The sequence below is a fragment of the Dipodomys spectabilis genome, unplaced genomic scaffold (assembly GCF_019054845.1).
Source record: "Dipodomys spectabilis isolate Male_0828 unplaced genomic scaffold, ASM1905484v1 ptg000002l, whole genome shotgun sequence".
NCBI lineage: Eukaryota > Metazoa > Chordata > Mammalia > Rodentia > Heteromyidae > Dipodomys > Dipodomys spectabilis.
This window is the reverse complement of record NW_024870679.1, coordinates 46123086-46143350: the sequence shown is the minus strand read 5'-3', so window position 1 is coordinate 46143350 and position 20265 is coordinate 46123086.

Sequence of the window (20265 nt, the reverse complement as noted above, 5' to 3'; positions counted from 1 at the left end):
TTTTTTTGCAGATGCCTGTAATTCTGGTCACTCAAGAGGCTGAGATCTGAGGATCACAGTTCAAAGCCCAGACTGGCCAAAAAAAAAAATCTGTGAGACTCTTTTTTTTTGGGGGGGGGTCCCGTCGTGGGGCCTGAAATCTGGGCATGGGCGCTGTCCCTCAGCTCTTCAGCTCAAGGCTAGTGCTCTACCACTTGAGCCACAGCGCTACTTCTGGCTTTTTTCTTTTTTCTTATGTGGTGCTGAGGAATTGAACCCAGGGCCTCATGTATGCAAGGCAAGTGCTCTACCACTGAGCCACCTTCCCAGCCCAAGACTCTTATTTAATGAACCACTAAAAAGCTGGAAGGGGAGCTGTGGCTTAAATGATAGAGTGCTACCCTTAAGCAAAAAAGCTAAGAAACAAAGTCCAGGCCCTGAGTTCAAGTCTCAGTTCCAGCATACATACGTGTATCCACATATCCACATGCACACACACACACACACACACACACACACACACACACACACACACACACAAGTATACAGAGAAAACACGGTGAGCCTCGTTAAGAAAACACACCATTTTCAAGACTACCCAAGGACATAGTCATGTAAAGTCATTGATTTAATCATTATACATAATTTCTGTTCATTCATCCTGGGCTCCTATTGTGCTAATCTGATTGAGTGGCATGTGTATTTTAAAGTAATAAGACCAACATTACTTTATTGGAAAAAAAAAATCTGGAAATCTCAAGCTGATCTGTTTTGGTCACATTTAGTAGGGAGATTATACCCCATTTATAGGCAGTTCCCACAGCATAGCTGTTTCTGGAGTTCCCTTCCTCTCCTCTTCCTTGTCATCATTTCTGGGAGAATTAACGTGGCATTTACCAGTGGCCGTTGGGGCCACCTCATGTTATTAGTTTGGCAATGCTGATCTAAAAGGAGTGGATGTGGGAGCTGGGGCAGGCTCTCCTTTCCCTTCATGCATAGGCCTCACTCTGAGATTCTTGGGGACCTTTTGCCTCACCTCTTGAGACGTTTTCATTCACTCCCATCCACCCTGGCTGGAGACTTGAGCACAGATGGCTGAACCAGCGTGGAAGCTTTTGTCTGTCAGCGCACTGATTTGGAAAGACCCTATTATTTGTGCAATATACCTTGGAATTATAGTGATAATTTCATGAAAGCCTAACATAATCTGAATGTTTATAAGTTCTATCCCCTGGGGGAAACATATAGTGCTCACTTCTTTTGTCTCATCTATTTAAAGTAGGGCCAGATACAAAGCTGGAGTGATTGACAAATTAATGCTCGCAGCGGCGTTGACTCAAAAGTACTTGAATTATTAGTACAAAAAGCATGTTACAAACTGTAATAATTTTAACTCCATTTCATTGCTAAAAGCTAATAATAATGAAAACAAATGAAAATAGTAATGCAGTCTAACGTTAGCCAGAATGGAAGCAGTCACAGAGTTGGGACTCTGCAATCAGATAATTAGTTCCATTAAAACTCAAGACTGAGCAGAGTCTGTTCATCTATTTTGGATACCGTTGTGGAGAGAAAGAGAGGAAAAAGAATGGCCCCTGTGCAACATAAATCACACCTTGCCTTTCTCGTCTAATTCCTCTCCCTTCCCTCAGCCCAGAGACTTCATTCCCAGGGTAACAACTGTACTCCTAAGGTGGAGAAGAAGGGACCAGAGGAACTAATAGGTGGCCAGCAAGGAGGAGGAGGTTGCTGCCGGTTAAAATGAAAACAAATGATCCCAGAAGGTACAAGACCCACCATTGCATGGCCTCAACCATCTGGAAGGAGCTACACATTGCTGTAGAGTGCCAGAGATCCAACTTGGTGTCTTAGGATTCCCATAGAAACAGACCAGTAGATGTGCATATATGCAAATTTACAAAAGGAATTTAATTTATTTCAAGAAACTCTATCCAATAAAATATTTATTGGCTGCGTGCGGTGTGTAATTCCAGCTACTCAGGAGGGAGAGATTGGGAGGATTGTGGTTTGAGGCCAACCCAAGCAAGAAAAATAATCCATGACATCCCCTCTCCATAAACAAGTTAGATGTGGTAGCATACATGTGTAATTCAAGCTACACAAGAGGGGTAAGTAGGAGAATCAAAGTCAAAGGGGGCCAAATGTGCATAACTAGATGCAGTGCCTGTCTGTCACCTGTAGTCCCAGTAGCTCAAGAGGTAGAGATTGGGAGGATCATGCTTGAGGCCAATCCTGGGCAAAAAGTTCAGTGAGACCCCCATCTCCATCAATAAGCTGGCATAGTTATTCACATCTGTAGTCTTCGCTACTCAGGAGGTTCTAGGGAAGAAAATTGAGATCTTCCTGAAAAATAACTAAAGAATAAAAGGGCTGAAGGCAGGTTCAGTGGCGGAGTACCTGCCTAGCAAATATTAAACCCTGAGATCAAACCATAGAAGCACCAAACAAAGGTCATTTGTTGTAAGGAATTTATTCCTCCATTTATGGGTCTCTAGTCAGCCAGCTGGACAGGCTGTATGTCATTCTAGTCAAAACCCAAAGACTGGGGAACCCTGAGATTTGGGCTGTAGCTCCAGTTCAAGTGGTCAGGCGACAGAGAGGTCCCCTTTGCTGCTGTGCGCTACTTCTGCTCTCTTACTTTAGGAAGAGCTATCTGCTTATTTACCAGTTCAGAACAACAAACGTCTGGGCGTCTCATAGCCCCGTTAAGTTTGCCACAGCATTAACTATCACACTTGGGACTCTCAATCAGAATTCTCTCCAACCAGTGTATTCATAATTTTCCATCAAGGTTAAGCAAAGCATATAGTGTGATTCTATTGGTCTGGGTGGCTAGGCAGATGTCAGCTGCAAATAGCTAGGGCAATTTCATTCACGTCATTCTTGTCCTCTACCCTGGGCCTGACAAGTGATCAGCCAGGGAGAATGGGCCGTGTGCTTCTCCTCATCCAGCAGGCCTATCCCTTTGGTCAAAACAAATCATGAGGACAGCCTCCAGTTGGGGTGGTGAGGAGCTGCCAAGTGTGTGGATATAGGAAGGTCTAAATGAGTTGGAGGCCATTGCTGAACAATTTGCTACAGTGAGCCTCTTTGTCTCCCGCGATGCTCTCTCAGAGCCTGGCACAGAGGACAGATGTGGGCAGATGTGTAAAGCCTACCTCGTGCCCCTCCTTTATCCCCATTGTGGACTCCTTGTCCCTTTGCTTCTCCTTTAGTGGCTGCTGTTGTCACCAGCTCTGATCTTGGCTCCCTGGAGCATTAGGAGGTTAGGCTCCACTGTACACCCAACCTAGACTTTCTGCAATACCTAGCCGTTTGCTACTGTATTGTTGAAGTGCAAACTCCAAAGCACACTACTGTATCAAGGAGCATCTTCTGAATTCCCTGACAGAATGAGTGAATCAAAGATGCCTTACGGAGCTCCACAAAGGGCAGAGTTGACACAGGGGTCGGGTCATCTACATCAGAAGCATGGCCCTTGTCTCTGCACCCAGACGGATTGTGTGCTGGCAAACACACTGTAAGAATGGTTGTCTCGGTGACATGGAATGGAAAAATCACTGTGGCTGATTAAGAAAGAGCTGGAGGGGCTGGGAAGGTGGCTCAGTGGTAGAGCACTTACCTTGCATGCTCGAGACCCTGGGTTCAATTCCTCAGCCCCACATAAGCAAAAAGAAAAAAGCCGGAAGTGGCGCTGTGGCTCAAGTGGTAGAGGGCTAGCCTTGAGTTGAAGAGCTGAGGGAGAGTGCCCAGGCCCAGAGTTCAGGCCCCACGACCTGACCAAAAAAAAAAAAGAAAGAGCTGGAGTCATCTTGTACTTGGGAGCAAGGATGGGACTCAAGAGCCTGGGCTTTGGCATCTTGTTAAGTAGATCAGGAGCTGGCTTGGAGTCAAATAGTCCAAAATTATCACCCACACTTGGGAGACTGATCCACCTGGCCAGGAGGTGCCAGATTAATCATTGGCATAGAAATGGTGATCCAGGGTGTCTTCCCAAGATGGAGGAGTTCTTGGCCCCAGACATTTCAGGAATCCTGACTTCGTCTGTGGATTGTTATGGTTCTAGGACCCTAACACAGCCTGGTAGCCCAGAGTGGCTGGTCAAGTGACAGGGTTCCCAACGTAGACAGGGCTGGAATCCATGCACAACCAGTGGCTGCCAAGAGGAGTACAGAGCCGCCTACGGCTCCTCTCTGTGTTGGGTTGCTTCTGCCTCCAGAATTAAAATATTGTGCAGAAATGCAGGTTTTATTGTTATCAATCCCATCTTATGAAACTTGACAAATGCATTCTTATGCAGATAATTAAGAGATAATGTCACCGAACAAAGCTCTGTCACTGCAAGAATGGTTCCCGGCTGCTAAGTTTACACCTCAGCCAGGGCAAGGCATTTGTCCCCCCAGAGTATAACTCTCTATCCCTTTGGCACCTACCAGTGACAGCCTCCCTCCTCCTTCTCCTCCTGCTCTTCCTCCTCCTCCCTCTCCCTAATCTCTTCTCCTCCTTTCTCATCTTCCTCCTTCTCTTCCTCTTCTTCCTCCTCTTCTTCTTCCTCTTCCCCACTTCTTCCTCCTCCACTTCTTCCTCTTCCCCTTCCTCCTCCTCTTCTTCCACAAGCCATGCCAACTGCAGAAGCCATGAGAATTCTCTTTGCTTAACAAGATTCTCTTGGAACCAAAACTCTGAGACTCTAACAGAAACTTTTCTGCTTCTTTATGAGGGTCATCTTGAAAAATATATCTCTCCTTACTGTCCTTATTTCCCCTACTCCACCATGAAAAGAATAGCTCCTAATCCCAAAGTTGAATGGCATACACTTGGTGATATATCAAAGACTATTAGCAGAATATGAATATGTAAATATAAATATATGTATATATGTGTATATATATCCGTCTCTATATGTAATCTATCTGTCTATCCCTCTATAATGCAGTCATTGGGTTCTGCTTGTGTTCCATGCATATTATATTTCTGACAGTAAATATTGCAAATACACTCACAGAATTAGATAAGGTTGCTGGATGTGGTGGCTCACACCTCTAATCCCAGCTACACAAGAGATGGAGATAGGATTTCTGTTCAAATACAACCCTGGGAAAAAAATGAGAGACCCTCTCTGAGAAATTAACTAAACGTGAAAAGGCAGAGAGCATGGCCCAAGTAATAGAATGTTTGCTTAGCAAGTGGGAGGTCGTGAGTTCAAACTCCAGTGCCACAAAAATGAATGAATGAATGAATGAATAAATACATAATTAGAATGGATTTTAAGGACATTCGAACTGATCATCAATCAAGACAAAAGCATGTATGGTCTACTGTGCTATGCTCGTGTGTGTGTGTGTGTGTGTGTGTGTGTGTGTGTGTGTGTGTGTCTGTGTATGTGTGTGTATGTGTGAATGTTCCAGAATAAGGCATTAAATAAATAAAATGGAATGTCCAGGAAAGGGTCAGAGATAACCTTTGCCTTCTCCAAGCAGCTATAAAGAGGCTGGAAGGTGTCCTCTTCATAAGCACATGTGAACACTTCATGGAAATATATAAACCATGTCCAGAACAGGTATCAATGGGCTGTAGAGCCTTCTGGAAGGTTGAACAAGAAGAAAGCACGAGGCCTACCCAGCACGGGAGGAGCATCGTGAAGCAGCCAACAGGACATGACCACATGGGGGACAAGTCAAGCCCAGAAAGCAAGTGCTTCTTCAAGAGGTGGGGAAGGAGAATCACCAAGAATTCACAAGATGGGTTTCCAGTATTTAGTTTTATTTCCCAGAGTCTTTTCATTATACTGGGACAGCTCTTTACAGGCTGTGAGGACCTAAGGGAGCATTTTAAGATACCTTGCCAATAGTCGGTGTTCTAGAAATATTACCTGTTAGAACCTTGGCATGCTCAACCTAGAAAATGGAAATAATAACACTTTCCCTGTTAGGACAATTGATGGGAAGTGTTCTGCAGCCCACAGGTTATGTGTAACAGAGTGACTACCAGGTGCCAAGTTGATTGTTTGATCTGAGAATAACCGGGCTGGACCTCCAAGGTTGTCCTTATGGGATCACAGTGCTCCCCAGGTCACAAGTGAAGGGAATATGGGACACTCTCTTTGGGTTCTGGATGGAGCAGAGTTGGCTGTAGCAAATAGGACATAAGCCTGGCGCTGGTGACTTATGCCTGTAACCCTAGCCACTCAGGAGGCTGAGATCTGAGGATTGCAGCTCAAAGACAGCCCAGGCAGGAAAGTCTGTGAGACTCTTATCTCCAATTAACCATCAGAAATCCAGTAGTGGTGCTGTGGCTCAAGTGGTAGAGCACTAGACTTGAGTAGGAGCTCATGGAAAGGCCCTGAGGTCAATCCCCATAACTGACAAAAAAGAGAGGAAGGAAGGAAGGAAGGAAGGAAGGAAGGAAGGAAGGAAGGAAGGAAGGGAAGTAGGGAGGAAAGAAGGAAGGGAAGGAAGGAGGGAGGGAGGGAAGGAGGGAAGAAGGAAGGAAGGAAGGAAGGAAGGAAGGAAGGAAGGAAGGAAAACAGAAACTAGGAAATAAGATAAAGCTCTCTAGTGATCTGGTAGAAAGACTCCAGGTAGTGGTCTGAACTGGCAGTATCTGATTATTCTACAGGAAGCCACTGTAACCTCAAAGAGGATCCTGGCTGCTCTCCTGACTGCAGGATTCTTGGCTAAGTCATGTGAAATGGTGAGCATCCTGAGTTTGACTTATGAAAAACAATTCATTTGACTGGACTTATTGTGAACCCTCCTTGTGTGAGTTCCTGGGTCTGGAACCCTCTATTTATTGACTGGTGCCCATGATTCAAGCTTTGAGTCCATGAACTGGTACTATGGTCTGGTGTTTGGGCTGCTGTGCTTCAGGTAAGGACCTAACTTGTGTGTTCCTCTCCTTTTTGCCTACATTCTGGACCAAGTAGAAGGGAGAGTCAGGCAGATGGAGATAGTGGCTTTGCTGCTGATGAGCTTCATTGTGGGCAGTGTGGCTTGGCACCTGGATGACCCTACCGTGAATGGGATAGAATACCCATCCAGACACAAGGAAGACTGGAAAATTTCCCCACTTTTCAGCCAGGACTACCCAGGCCCAGACTTTCTGCTGGGATAGACACTAGCATAAGGAGAACTAGCATAAGGAGAAGAAGGCTGATTCACCAGCCCCATTCTTTTCCTAACTCAGTTGGGTTGGAAGTGACAGCAAAGAGACTGATAGCCACTTTAGGGCAAGAATGGTATGTGTCACACTCCTGTGTGAGTACTAAGCCAGGGAAGAGGTTCCCCCCCAAATACAGCAGCCAAAAACAAACAACCACAAACATCCCACTTAGAAAAGGCTTGGGTACAGGAGACTTACCAGTATGTTCCAGGGTAATGGAAATGGAGCTCGCTTCAGCCAAGTAATAAATGATCATCAATTATTACATGTCTTTATGTTCTTCCTTCCTTCCTTCCTTCCTTCCTTCCTTCCTTCTTTCTTTCATTATTATTCTTAAGTAGCAGGTTATGAGTACAGTGCTTCTTGGTCATTGTAACCCCTTCCTTCATTCTGCTTCATTTCCCCCTTCCAGTCCCTACCCTCGAGTTACATAGTTCATTTTTTTTAACATAAAGTACATTGAACAAGTCTTTTTCTTAACAAACTGCTATGCAGTTCTGATGTCACTTGCTTCCTTCTGTCTCTCCCCTCTCTTCTGTCCTTAAATACTTAGGAATGTCCTCATTCCTCCAATTTATCATGTCCAACATTCTAGTCCTTTTCAGATCTTGCCCCGTAATTTCTGTTGAAATATTCCTTTGTGTCTTTCTGCTATCTCCAGAGGATGTGTCTCTTTTGATTATATACAAAGAGCTAACTTAAGAAGCCATAGCTAATTTTTCTGTCTTAAAAAAAAAAACAAATCTTAGTACTCTTCTGCTTTCAGCTCACAAAATAAAAACCTAAAAACCAAATTCTCAGTTTCTCTAACATTTAGCAGATGCAAAATTTCCCTCAAATGTCATTTCCTAAATCCAATTATTCTAAGCACTCACCTTAGTGAAGCGTCGTGTTTAAAAATCACAACTTTAATAATTTCTGCTCTCCAAACATTATGCTTTGTGATACATAAATCAATCTCAGCCTGGATCACTGATTTTTCATCCCTCTTCTTCCTGTCAAGTTAGGGAAAAAGGGAGGGAAAATTAAGAAATGACCAATGACGCTCCTCTCTTTACAGAGAAGGATCTTTTCTAGTAATCAAGTGTTAGGAATTATGGCTTGATTTCCAATGATTAATTGTACACATGACAAATCTGGGTAGAGATGTAAAGTTAAGAAAATGACATTTTGGTATAATCCTAAAAGCATATTTCAAACATGGAATCAATACTACATTGCTACTAGATGCTCCTTGATAGTCTAAGTACCAGGATAGCAAAATGCAGACCGGTGAGAGTGAAAGATGTCTGGAGCATCAAGTGTACCCTAAATGCTAAGACCTGGTTCCAGTGTCCTGTCCCCAAGGTCACGTGAGCAAGAGTAGAGCAGGAACTAGACAGAACCCAGGCCCTACCCCCCGCCCCCTGCCCTGAGCCTTCCCCTTCTCATGCTTGTGGTCAGGTTCTTTAAAACCACTGAACTATCAGAGCAGAAATGAGAAGTTTTCATCTTCTTTCTTGTTTAATGGCTCAGCACATATCTATATTTGAAAACAGGGTCCTTAAAGAGGTAATGGAGCCCAGGGACCTGCTGCTGCATACTTGTGATCCAGCTGCTTAGGAGGTAGAAGATGGAGGATCATGTGGTAGATCCTGACCTTAAATCCTGAGTTCAATCCCTAGAGATTGAATTAATACAAGGCCTTTAGGATGGGTTCAATCAGATCCGATAGGTGTCCTATAAAGAGGGAAATCTATAGGGGATGCTTGTGCACACAGAAAAGACTGTGTGAGGACACAGTGAGAAGTTAGGTAGTTCATTGCCTGCAAGCCAAGGAAGTTGACCATAGTGGAAATCAGCCTCTTGATCTTGGACACACACCATGATCTTAGACTTTCACCCTCTAGAACTGTGAGATGTTTAGGCCATCCAATCCATGGTATTTTGTTCAGACTAGTATAGGACCCTCATGATGGAGTACCACTATTATCCCCATTCCACAGTTGGGGGACCTGAAATTCAGAGTGAGTAGAGATCTAGTTCAAGGTCATACAGCAACTAGGCGATGGAGCTGGGAATCCAAATCCCCAAATCCAAGCACCATGACATTTCTCTTGCTTAAGTGATGAGAATTGTTCAAGGTCACCTGGATAGAAAAGCAGAACTGAGGCCAAAGATGACATCATCGTTGTATCCATCAGTATTGCCTCCAAATACAAATTGTACCTAACTAACAGTTCCTGATGCCTAGGATTGGAAGGACAATAAAGATGACAATCAATAAAGAGAAAACATTGCAGTCTTCAGATTAATTCAAGGAGCAGAATGATACTCCCTATGGAATCATCTGTGTAACTGCTCATGTATAACGCAAGGATTAAATCTAAGGATGGGCTGAGGTTACTCTCCTTAACCCCACAACACAGGGTTAATAATTCCAGGTTGAGGTCCCATCCAGGGCTTCTGAAAGCAACAAATGGGAGAAGACTCGGAAAGCATGTATATAAATTGATGAATATTGAAGGATCTTTGTGCATTGTCTTTGCGCAAACCAATAAGAGCCACAGATTTCTGGTGCACTACTGAAAGGCCTGTCCCAGGCTTGGGGGAAGCAGGAAAGGGGAGGGAATCCAGGCAGAATCTGGCAAAATGGGAAGTAGGGGAAGGGAGTCTGTACACCACGCTGTGCTCAGGGCGCCTGGAAACCTCCTTTACCACTCCACATGTTAACTGTGGCAGTTCTCAAACCAACAAAGATCTCACTGCCTCTGAAGGCGAGGTGTGATTGCACATTCCCACACAACTTTATCAGCACACACCATGCAGCCTGTTCTGTGTGTGTGTGCGCACACACGTGCATACATGCACACATTTATGCCCAGGACACCCCCACCCACCCAATCCTGTTGTACATATCTCATACGACAGATAGCATCCTTGAGCTAGCTTGTGGGTTTGTTTGGGGTGAATTTGTTGGAGCAGGGAAGGTTTACTGTCTTGGCTTCCCTCCAGCATTCAGGAACAGTAGCCAGCAGCAAGCCACTTCTGGCTTTGCATGGTGGAATCACCTTCAGAACTGAGGCCTCAAAGGGTGGTTACCAGAGGGCAGAGGTGGGGACACCCCATCGATTCTGGTCAAAGAAAGAATTGCATTTTGATAGGATGAAGCAGGCCCGCAGATCTAAAGCATGCCTGGGTATCTGCAGTCAGTAACTGCTGTGTACACAGAGCCCCGTGTGTGTGTGTGTGTGTGTGTGTGTGTGTGTGTGTGTGTGTGTGTGTGTGTGTGTGTGTGTGTGTGCGCGCGCGTGCGCGCGCGCACACTTGTAAATACTCTCACCACAAGAGAGAACACAGGGACCAGGTAGGATGGATATGCTCATTTGCTTGACTGAAGTACTCCTCCCACCATGTATATGCATGTCAAAACATCCCCTAGAATCCCGAAATACATGCAGTGCTTATTTTAAGAAGAAAACGTGAAGCTGTTGTTATTATTGCCATTGTTGTTAGAGTGGTAATATTGTGAACTTTTGGCAATTTTGCTCCGTAAATATTTTTACAACTAAGACTGACTTAAGAGTCTAAGATATTAGACACAAGTAACCTACAATCCTTGTCCTCCCTTTCTAGTCTCTTTCTAGTTTATCCTCCCTTTCTTTTCCTTCCTTCCTTCTTTCCTTCCTTCCTTCATTCTCTCCTTCTTTCCTTTCTTCCTTCCCTCCTTCCCTCCTTTCTTCCCTCTTTCCCTCCTTCTCCCCTCCTTCCCTCCTTCCCTCTCACCCTTTCTCCTACTCTCCCTTCTCATCTCTCCCTGGCTCCACTTCCATGTCTCCACTCATTCTTCCTTCTTTCTCCTGGAAAATCACATTGCTTTGCTTTGCTTTTCTGGGGCAACCTTAACCTGGGAAGAAGCTGTGATACTTCAGATAATTCAGCTCTTCTTTGTAGATAAGAGCTGGTGGCAGGGGTAGAGCCAGGAGTCTGTGAGCCAAGACATTCCATCAGAAGGGAAAGGGAGCCCCTGGCCCAGGGCCAAGGCCTTCTTCTAGCCCCTCCCCCTCCCAGCGACACCCCCCTCCCAGTATTGCGTGGGAGAGCAAGCAGTTTTCCCTAGTTTTGTCACAGCTTCAGGACCTTTTTGTACTGTAGGCTGAGGACCTTGGGAAACGCTGGGTACACATCTCCAGCCAGATGCTGGGATGTGGGCTTTAGAGATGCTAATTTATATAATGGTTCAGAGTTGACTGACAGGCAGCAGGACAATAAGCCTGGAAATGTGAATGAACCCAGCTAGAGCTGAGGCTGTGGGGCCTCACGACAGAGAATTGATGGTTTCTATCTGGGTTTAGATTCCCTGACAACAGCCAACTTGCCTAGAATTCAGACATCAACTGCAAGAATCCAACAAATAAGAACCTAGTAACTTAGACATTTTTAAAACCGGGAGGTCTACAGATGTGCTTTTGTAGGAGGGGGAGCAGTCTCTGAGATGAAATGAGGTGTTTTATTTGCAGGTGAGTTTTTCTGGAGAGAGGAAGCTTGGCTTTCATTAGATTGTCAGAGGAATGTACGACTCAAAAACATTTATAAGCCAGAGGGCCCTAAGTCTCAAGGCTGCCTACCCCCCAGTCTGAACTGCCAGATCCAGAGGTCATTAGGATGCCAGCCCTCCAGTCTGTGGATCACCTCTTACTGCCTCTTACCTCTGGTTCTTTGGTCTATTTTGTTGTACTCCCAATGTGTCACACTATAACAGAGTCTTCTCTCACCTTTGGCTGATTTGTGCTCAGTAACGCAACTACATTTTAATTCTAATTCAATCAAATTTCAGTTCCTCCTTAGTCTTTATGTCTAGCTAGTGGCTGGCAGACAGTATTAGTCTAGCTACCTCTTCCCAGACCCCTAAAACTCAGCTTGGGTCACCTCCTTCACCTCCAGTGATGGCCAAGTTAGACATCACTCCACAGTACATCTTTGATCTACATCTAGTACACTCTACTCTGTTAGGCTGTACTTGAATGCACAGCTCATCATTCTCGAGGACAGGGTTGATAGCTCGCTTGACTCACTATTACCACATCCAGCACAGGGTCTGATAGAAAAACAATGCTCTCAGCATTTGCTGAATGAAGAAAGCTGCTCAGCATAACTGTGGCCCTCTAAGCTAGCCTCAGTCTCAGGGCTGGTGGAATGTTTTTTTTGTTTTGTTTTGTTTTTGTTTTTGTTTTCCGGTCGTGAGGCCTGAACTCTGGGCTTGGGCGCTGTCCCTCAGCTCTTCAGCTCAAGGCTAATGCTCTACTACTTGAGCCACAGCACCACTTCTGGCTTTTTTCTTATGTGGTGCTGAGGAATCAAACCCTGGGCCTCATGCATGCAAGACAAGCACTCTACCATTGAGCCACCTTCCCCAGCCCTCTGGTGGAATGTTGATGGCAGAGAGTCTCCTGCAGGTAAGAGACAAAGAGGCAGAAGTAAAGTACTTCTAGTCCCTTCCTTGGCTGGAACAGTAGAGTCAGCCAAAGGCAGCTGCTGAGCAGCTTTGGCTTCCTGTGCATCTACTCATAGTCTATGATTCGGATCACACAGTCGATGCACAGCTTCCTCCTCCCTTAGCTATGCAATCCATACACAGAGAGAACCATGGAATCCTAGAATTAGAAGGGACCTTAGAAGTAATGTAGCTCAGACCTTTATCCAATGTATTAATCTCCTCTGCAGCAGGAGCTGCCAACTGATTGCAGCCATGGCAGAGAATATTCTTCCTCCTGCCCGAGTCAGGTGATTACATTGCCAGGCAGCTATTTTGGTGGATAGGGCTTTTTAATATTGAGCTGTAATCTGCTTCCTTCTATCTGCTGCCCTCGGAGGTGAAGAATGCATCCTTCCTCCCCTAGCTTGTGAGGACACTGGCCCCTCCCCTTCCCTGGATCACTGGCCTTCTAGGCTGGCCCCCTCATAGGCAGTTAGATGGTTTTTTCATTTTTTTTTTTTTTTGCCAGTCCTGGGGCTTGAACTCAGGGCCTGGGCACTGTCCCTGAGCTTGTTTTGCTCAAGGCTAGCACTCTACCACTTGAGCCACAGTGCCACTTGTGGCCTTTTCTGTTTATGTGGTACTGAGGAATCTAAGCCAGGGCTTTGTGCATGCTAGGCAAGCACTCTACCACTAAGCCACATTCCCAGCCCATGGGCAGTTAATTTTTATGAAGCAATTATTTCACCATTTCCTAGTTCCTAAAACATAAAACAATAAACTTTTAACACCAAAATGTAAATCAGCAACCTTTTCTTATCATGGGAAAGCAATATATAGTATGTTATTCCTTACGTGCTTTTTATCTATAAGAAATGAAGGCAGCTGGATATCCGTGGCAGCTCATGCTTGTAATCCTCGCTAATCAGGAGACTGAGATATGAAGACCATGGTTCAAAGCCAGTCCAGGCAGATAAATCTGAGAGACTCTTATCTCTAATTAATGAGCAAAAACCCAGAAGTTGTGGTATGGCTCAAGTGGCAGAGTGCCAGGCTAAAGTGAAAAGCCAAGCAAGGATGTCAAGTCCCAGTACTAGCACAAAACAAAGAAATAAAAACAAAAACATGCAGGTAGCTTTTGGTTCTGATGTCAGGGAAGGAGTTAAGTGATGGGGTAATCATTCTCACCTGACAGAGAGTCTGGGCTGGCTGGAATGGGTAATGGGACACTGCCTGAAGAGAGTAGTTGCAACCCTGATATTTCATTATTGATAGAACAGTATGCTGATATATGGCAGCCCTAATAATAGCAAAATAAACTCCCTACCCCAAAGAGCTTCCCAGACACCAGGCAGACTTCCAAGCACCCCTGTATACCACATTTTGTAATAGTGCTATGAGATAGGTTCTATTATTGCCCCATTTTACAGATGAGGAAATGGGAACATGGAGATGGACGGAGCTCGCTCAGTCTTAGTTGGTTAGTTTCCTTCTTCTCTCACTCATGTGAATTCACAGGCTTCTTATACACCCAAATGTTCTACTCTCTCTTTGTTTTTTGTTTTTATTTATTTGTTATGATAAAGATGATGTACAGAGGGGTTACAGTTACATAAGTCAAGTAATGAGTACATTTGTTTTTGGACCATGTCACTCAGTCTCTCCTAGTTTTTCCCTCTGGTCCCCACCCACAAGTTGTATAGTTCATTTTCAAGATAATGTCCCACTCTTGAACACATCACACTGACCTTCAGCTGAAGATGCTTAAGTCCCTCAAATCCTCACAGCATCCAAATGAGATGGGGTATATAAGTTCTCTTTATATATATAAGTGGGAGCGGGGAGGGGAATCTAGGTTTGTTCATCCTAGAGCATCTGGGTGATGATGAGAGCTAGAACTCCAGCAAAACCCACAAGACCAGGCACTGTTTCCCATCTCCAATGAAGATGTGTAGAGCCCCATCCACCCCGCAATGCCTTCACACCTGTTAGTTCATTCCCTTTCTAAAGCAGTGAGCCTGGCATCCTCGCCCTATGGCATGAGGCAGGGTGAGGACTCAGGTTCTCTGGCTTCATGTCCTGGGATTTCTGAAGACTGTCTCACTCAAGCACTGGCAAGATAGAACATGGTGGCAGGCATGTCCACTGGTATGTCCACAGCCGTGTCCAGGTGGAGATTGCCACAGATGTGCTGTGCTCAGTCTCCTGGGAATCCTACCTTCCCAAGCTCTTCAGTTTCTGTCTCAACTCCCAACTCCCTATACCCATTTTCCAGGCCCCTCCACCCCTGTACAGCCTTTCTTCTCTTCTATCACTCCCTCTCTGAGGGGCAGGAGTCTGGGGTTATAGAGTAGGCTCTGGGATTCCCCACAAGTGCCTCCTTCACCCCAATTCCTCATTAGCATGGAATTTGTTGTCCTGAGCTTTCTATGTCTCAGAGCTTAGATAACACCCACAAATTGCCTTTCACCCAGGCCGGGGCTGCCCGGTTCAAGTAAGATAAAAATATTCATTTGTTCATGCATATGCTTATTCATTTGTTCAACTGCTGTCTTGAGGGTCAAACAAGGTGCTGTGAACTCTTAGTCTTAAGGGTATGTCCAGGACTAAAGCAGTCCAGTTGTGGTGGAGTATCCTACAGACAAGAGCACATGAAGTAGAAAAGGGAGAGAACCGAGGAGGGGGCTATTTTGTGCAGGAGATGAGGGGGGGAGTCAGAAGAGACCTCCGTGAGGAGGTTCCATATGAGCAAAGAATAAACGAAGTACAGGAGCCAGGTGACCAGGGGGCATGGCATCAGCCATAGCAAACAGGAACCAAGCTTAGAAACGTAATCACATTTCACCTGTGAGGAATCTGGTGTGGCCAGAGCAGAATGAAGGGAAGTGGGGATGGTGGGTGAGAAGATGGAGATACTCTCTGAAGCCTGGTCACGGGGATTCTGGCTCAGGAGATTATCCTCACATGGGGCTCTTCTGAGGCTGCCCTCTGACCTCTAAGCACCAGCCACTCTGGCTAGCCCAGGATAGAGAGCAGGAGACAAGGATAGCCAAGAAGAAATGGGACTAGGGGTGAAATGAACCACAGAGCCAGCTCTTGCAGCGGTCGGGAGTCCAGCTTGAAACCTGGATGACCCAGAGACGTGGCTCTGGCATCCAGTGGGGTGGGGCTGACCCATGGTCTAGCAGCAATCGGATCCTAGGCCCTGCTCCTGTGGTCTCAAGTCAGCAATATTCTGTGAAGCACAAGGCCTCTTCTCCAGCAGGTCTGTCTGGGGACAGCCAGTTTTTGCTGCTACTAGAGCCACAGAATGGAAGGAAGAGTCTCTCCTTGGGATCCCAAATACACTGACTGAGGTCCAGCCTAACAAAAGAAATTGGAAGGGTGTCTCTGCTCAGGAATTATTTTGTTTCTGAAGTTCTAGCCCAAGTCTCGTACTTCTGAGACATTTGGCCTTCCTGACTGTGCCAGTTTATTTGTCATTCATTTCTCCTTGTCCTATCTTAGAGAGGAATCAGCAGATCCAGAACTCATGTGCCTGGCCTCCTTGGAAGTCCAGGACACAAGGAATCCACTAGTAATCTCCCAAGATCTGGTGCTGACCAGCAGTGCCTGTGGAATTTGGGCCATGAGGGCCTAATTAAACAGATGAGCTCTCAGGGTGCCCTCTCTGCATGCTGCAGATACTGTATCGTGGCCAATGTTTATAGTATACAGAATTTTCTATATACATTTCACACACACACACACACACACACACACACACACACACACACACACACCCATCACACACACAAGCCAATAAACCAATGCAATCTCAGGTATAACTCACATACCATAGAGTTTGATCCTCTGAAAGTGTCAATTCAGAGATTTTTAATATAGACACAAGATTGTACAGGCCTCACTGTTATATGATTCCAGAATATTTGTACCTACCCTAAAGGGTATTTTCTGTTCCTTATTTCCCCCTCTTCCCAGTCCTTGGTACTCACTAAGCTACTTCCTGTCTCTGGATTTGCTCATTCTGGACCTTTCATGTAAATGGAATCATAAAATACAGGGTCTTTAATGTCTTGTTATAGCCTATTGAGAACTTCACCCCACTTTATGGTTGAGTAATTGTTTCACTACATGGACATATCTCACATTGTGTCTGTGAGTTCGTTGGCTGATAGGCATCTGGGTTGTTTACAGTTTGGGCTTTGAGGGAGAATGTTTTTATAAACATATGTATACATGTTTTTTCATGGACACACATTTCTAGTTTTCATGGGTACAACATTGCCAGGTCTTATGCTAATACCACATTGGTTTTCCACAACAGCTACCCCCATTTTATATTTCCATCAATAGTATGTGAGGACCCTAATTTCCCATACCCTCAGCCACATTTTTACTGTCTTTTTTTTTCTTATAGCTATGCTTGGGGATGATTTGCATTTCCTTAAATAATGTTGAGAATCTTTTTGTTTGCTTGTTGGCCATTTGTGTATCTTCTTTGGAGAAATGTCTACGCAAATTCTTTGCTGATTTTTACATTGCTTTATTTGTCAGTTTATTGTTGCATTGGAAGAGCTCTTAATATATTCTGGATAACCTCATCAGATATATGATTTGCAATTTTTTTTGCCTTTTTGTAAGCTGTCTTTTTGCTTTCTTGGTGGTATTTTTCAAAGCACAAAATTGTAAAAGTTTTATAGAATCCAATTTATTATTATTTTTTGTTTGTGCGTTGTGATGTGATAGTTAAGAAATCTTTGCCAAGATCAGCATCACAAAAATTTACATCCATGCTTTAGGAGCTCTGTAGTTTCAGCTCTTAAATTTTGTCTTGGAGTCAGTTTAACGCAACTTTATATGCTGTACCTATTCTGCTTATAGGTATCTAGTTGTTTGAGTATTGTTTGGTGAAAAGATCATTATTGCTACCACTGAGTTGTCTTAACAATTCTTGTCAAAAGTCCAATTGACTCATATGAATTCTTTTATTTAAACTTTTGGCGCTGTTGAGGTTTGAATCCAGGGCCCCACACTCACTAGGCAAGTGTTCTGCTCCTTGAGCCATACCACAGCTCTTTTTGGTTATTTTCCAGATAGCTTTATGCTTTTTCCTGGGCCAGCCTCAGACCACAATCCTCCTACCGACAGCTCTGAGGAGCTGAGATTACAAGCAGGTGTCACCACAAAGGACCCCCTCATACACATTTTAAAAGAGGATAGCCTTCCATTTGATTGTGAATGAACATGTTGGGATTAAGACTATCCTGTGAGTTCAAGATACTGAGCTGATAGCACAGGCTCTGGCACAGCATAGGAACTTAACCATTGGTGACTGAGGTCAAATTGAATAGGCCAGTGAGAAAGGCATGGCCAGGGCTCGGCACCCTCTCATGTGTGCAGGCCCCAGGAGATGGAAAGAAATGATTTTTTCCCTTTCTAGCCTCTACTCTGCAACTGCAGCATTAGGCTATTTAGCATGACCAAGTGCGCCAATCACATTTCTGCTTTATCTTATGATTCTGTGCCTGCCTCCTAGGGACTCCTCTTTCAACTTGAGGAATTCAGGAAGTGGCGCTGTGGCTCAGTGGTAGAGTACTTGCCTTGAGCTGAAGAGCTGAGGGACAGAGCCCAGGCCCAGAGTTCAAGCCCCACGACTGACAAAAGAAAAAAAAAGAACTCTAAACTTTGGTATTATCAACTTGAGGAATTCAGGCATAAGCTCTGATACCCATCCTTGGTAAAGATGCTCAGTGATATGGGCTCAGTGCTGTGTGGACATCTCTCCACCTGTTCCTGGGATGGCCTTGTATGTCCAGCCTCAGACACATGAGGGTGTTTGCTACCATTCCCAACATTACAGACTCCCATTCCCTAGAACCATACTGCTTCTTTCTAGTGCTTGTTTTCCAGTACGGAGCAAAAGTGATTTTGTGGCTTTAGTTTTTTTTAACTTTGTTGTCATGAATGGTTTCCATGTGTACACGTGGCTCTCATACTACACGTTTGTAATCCTTTATTGTGTTAACCGACCAGCTCTTTCTTGTGAAATGTTTAGACTTTCTCTCCACTCTCCAACCTCTTGGCATTTAAAAATTCAATTTTAGGAAACAAAAATAACAAACAAACTAAGTCCCACTGGCCAATATGACAGGTCCTATTCAGATACCCTTTGCAGGGTCTGGCTACATGCACTCTCCTAATCATCTTAGATCCAGTCTCCAAGCATTTGAGAGTCCATTCGGCTTGATTTAAGAGCATGCATGTCGCCAGTAGTGGATGGCTCACCACTGTAATCCTATCAACTGGGAGGTTGAGACCTGAGGATTGAACTTCAAAGCCAGCTTGGGAAGGAAAGCCCATGAGATTCCTATTTCCAAATTAACCAGCAAAAAGCTAGAAAGAGAGCTGTGGATAAAATGGTAACACATCAGCCTTGAGTAAAAAAAATCTAAGAGGCAGTGCTCAACCCTGAGTTCAAGCCTTACTACTAGCACACCATACACACACACACACACACACACACACACACACACACACTCTGTGCATGCCAAGCCCCACCTACAACCCAGTGTCCCATGATATAGGAGATGGAGTGATTTGCTTGTGCAACCTAAACTCTTCTAATATAATCAGGGTATTTGGTGGTTATGGTAGTGATCATGACTATGAGCTGCAGGAAAACAGAGGATATAATCCAAGCAGCAAACTAGAGAGAGTCAGAAGAGGAGAAAGGAAGCCAGGAGCTTGCCCTTCCCACAGGGAGGCTGGAGGTGGGGAAGGACATGTGCCAACAGATTTGCCTGGTATCTCAGAATGATCATCATAGGCTTTGTAGAAAGCCTTCAGTGACGCAGAATTTTCCAGTGTGTGTCTCGTTGTATCTTGCATCCAGGATTTTCAAGCAACCTGCAAACCCCTGTGCAGACGCTGAACCAGATCAGAAGACAGGATCCATCTTTCCTCACCAGGGCAGGCTTCTGGAAGCCTCTAGAATGAACACACAGGAACACATGTTCTCTATGACTCCTTTCTGGAGCATGCTCTCAGAGCTGGGTCTGCAGGAAACTAGGAGAGTTCCCCCACCCCAGCAACCATTGTACCCCCAATTAAACAAGAATGCTCCGACTTGACAGTTCCACTGTGAAAGTTTTCAAATAGTGTTTGGAATGTTTACATAATTGTTCAAAAGAGGCTTTTTCAAGGTACCTGTTTACACTCTTTCCTTTTGGAAATTCAGCAATCAGGCCGTGGAGGGCTCTCAGCCTGTACTTGCGGCCCTTGATTGCTGAGGGAGGAATGAAAGGCCCGTCAATGCATCTCTGGGAAAACATCCCCTAACAAATGTCCTCTAATGAGGGGGCGCTGCTTTTGCAGTCGAGTGGGGGGGGGGGTTACTGAGAGCTGAGGGGGCAAGGCTGGGGCCCCAGGAGCAGGCTAGGATGTGGGTTTTGTTGTATGGCTGTTGGGTGCACGGAAAGCCAGACCCCAAGCCTTTGTGTGCAAATTCCCACCAGGCCCAAGCAACTTTCCACAATTTAATTAAGTGGCTTAGAGTCTGGAGTTGGCCTAACAAGCTCCTGTTCATGAATGAAAGATTTGTCCATGGCAGCGGGAGCCTGGCTAGAAACAAGTAGGCAGCAGTTATG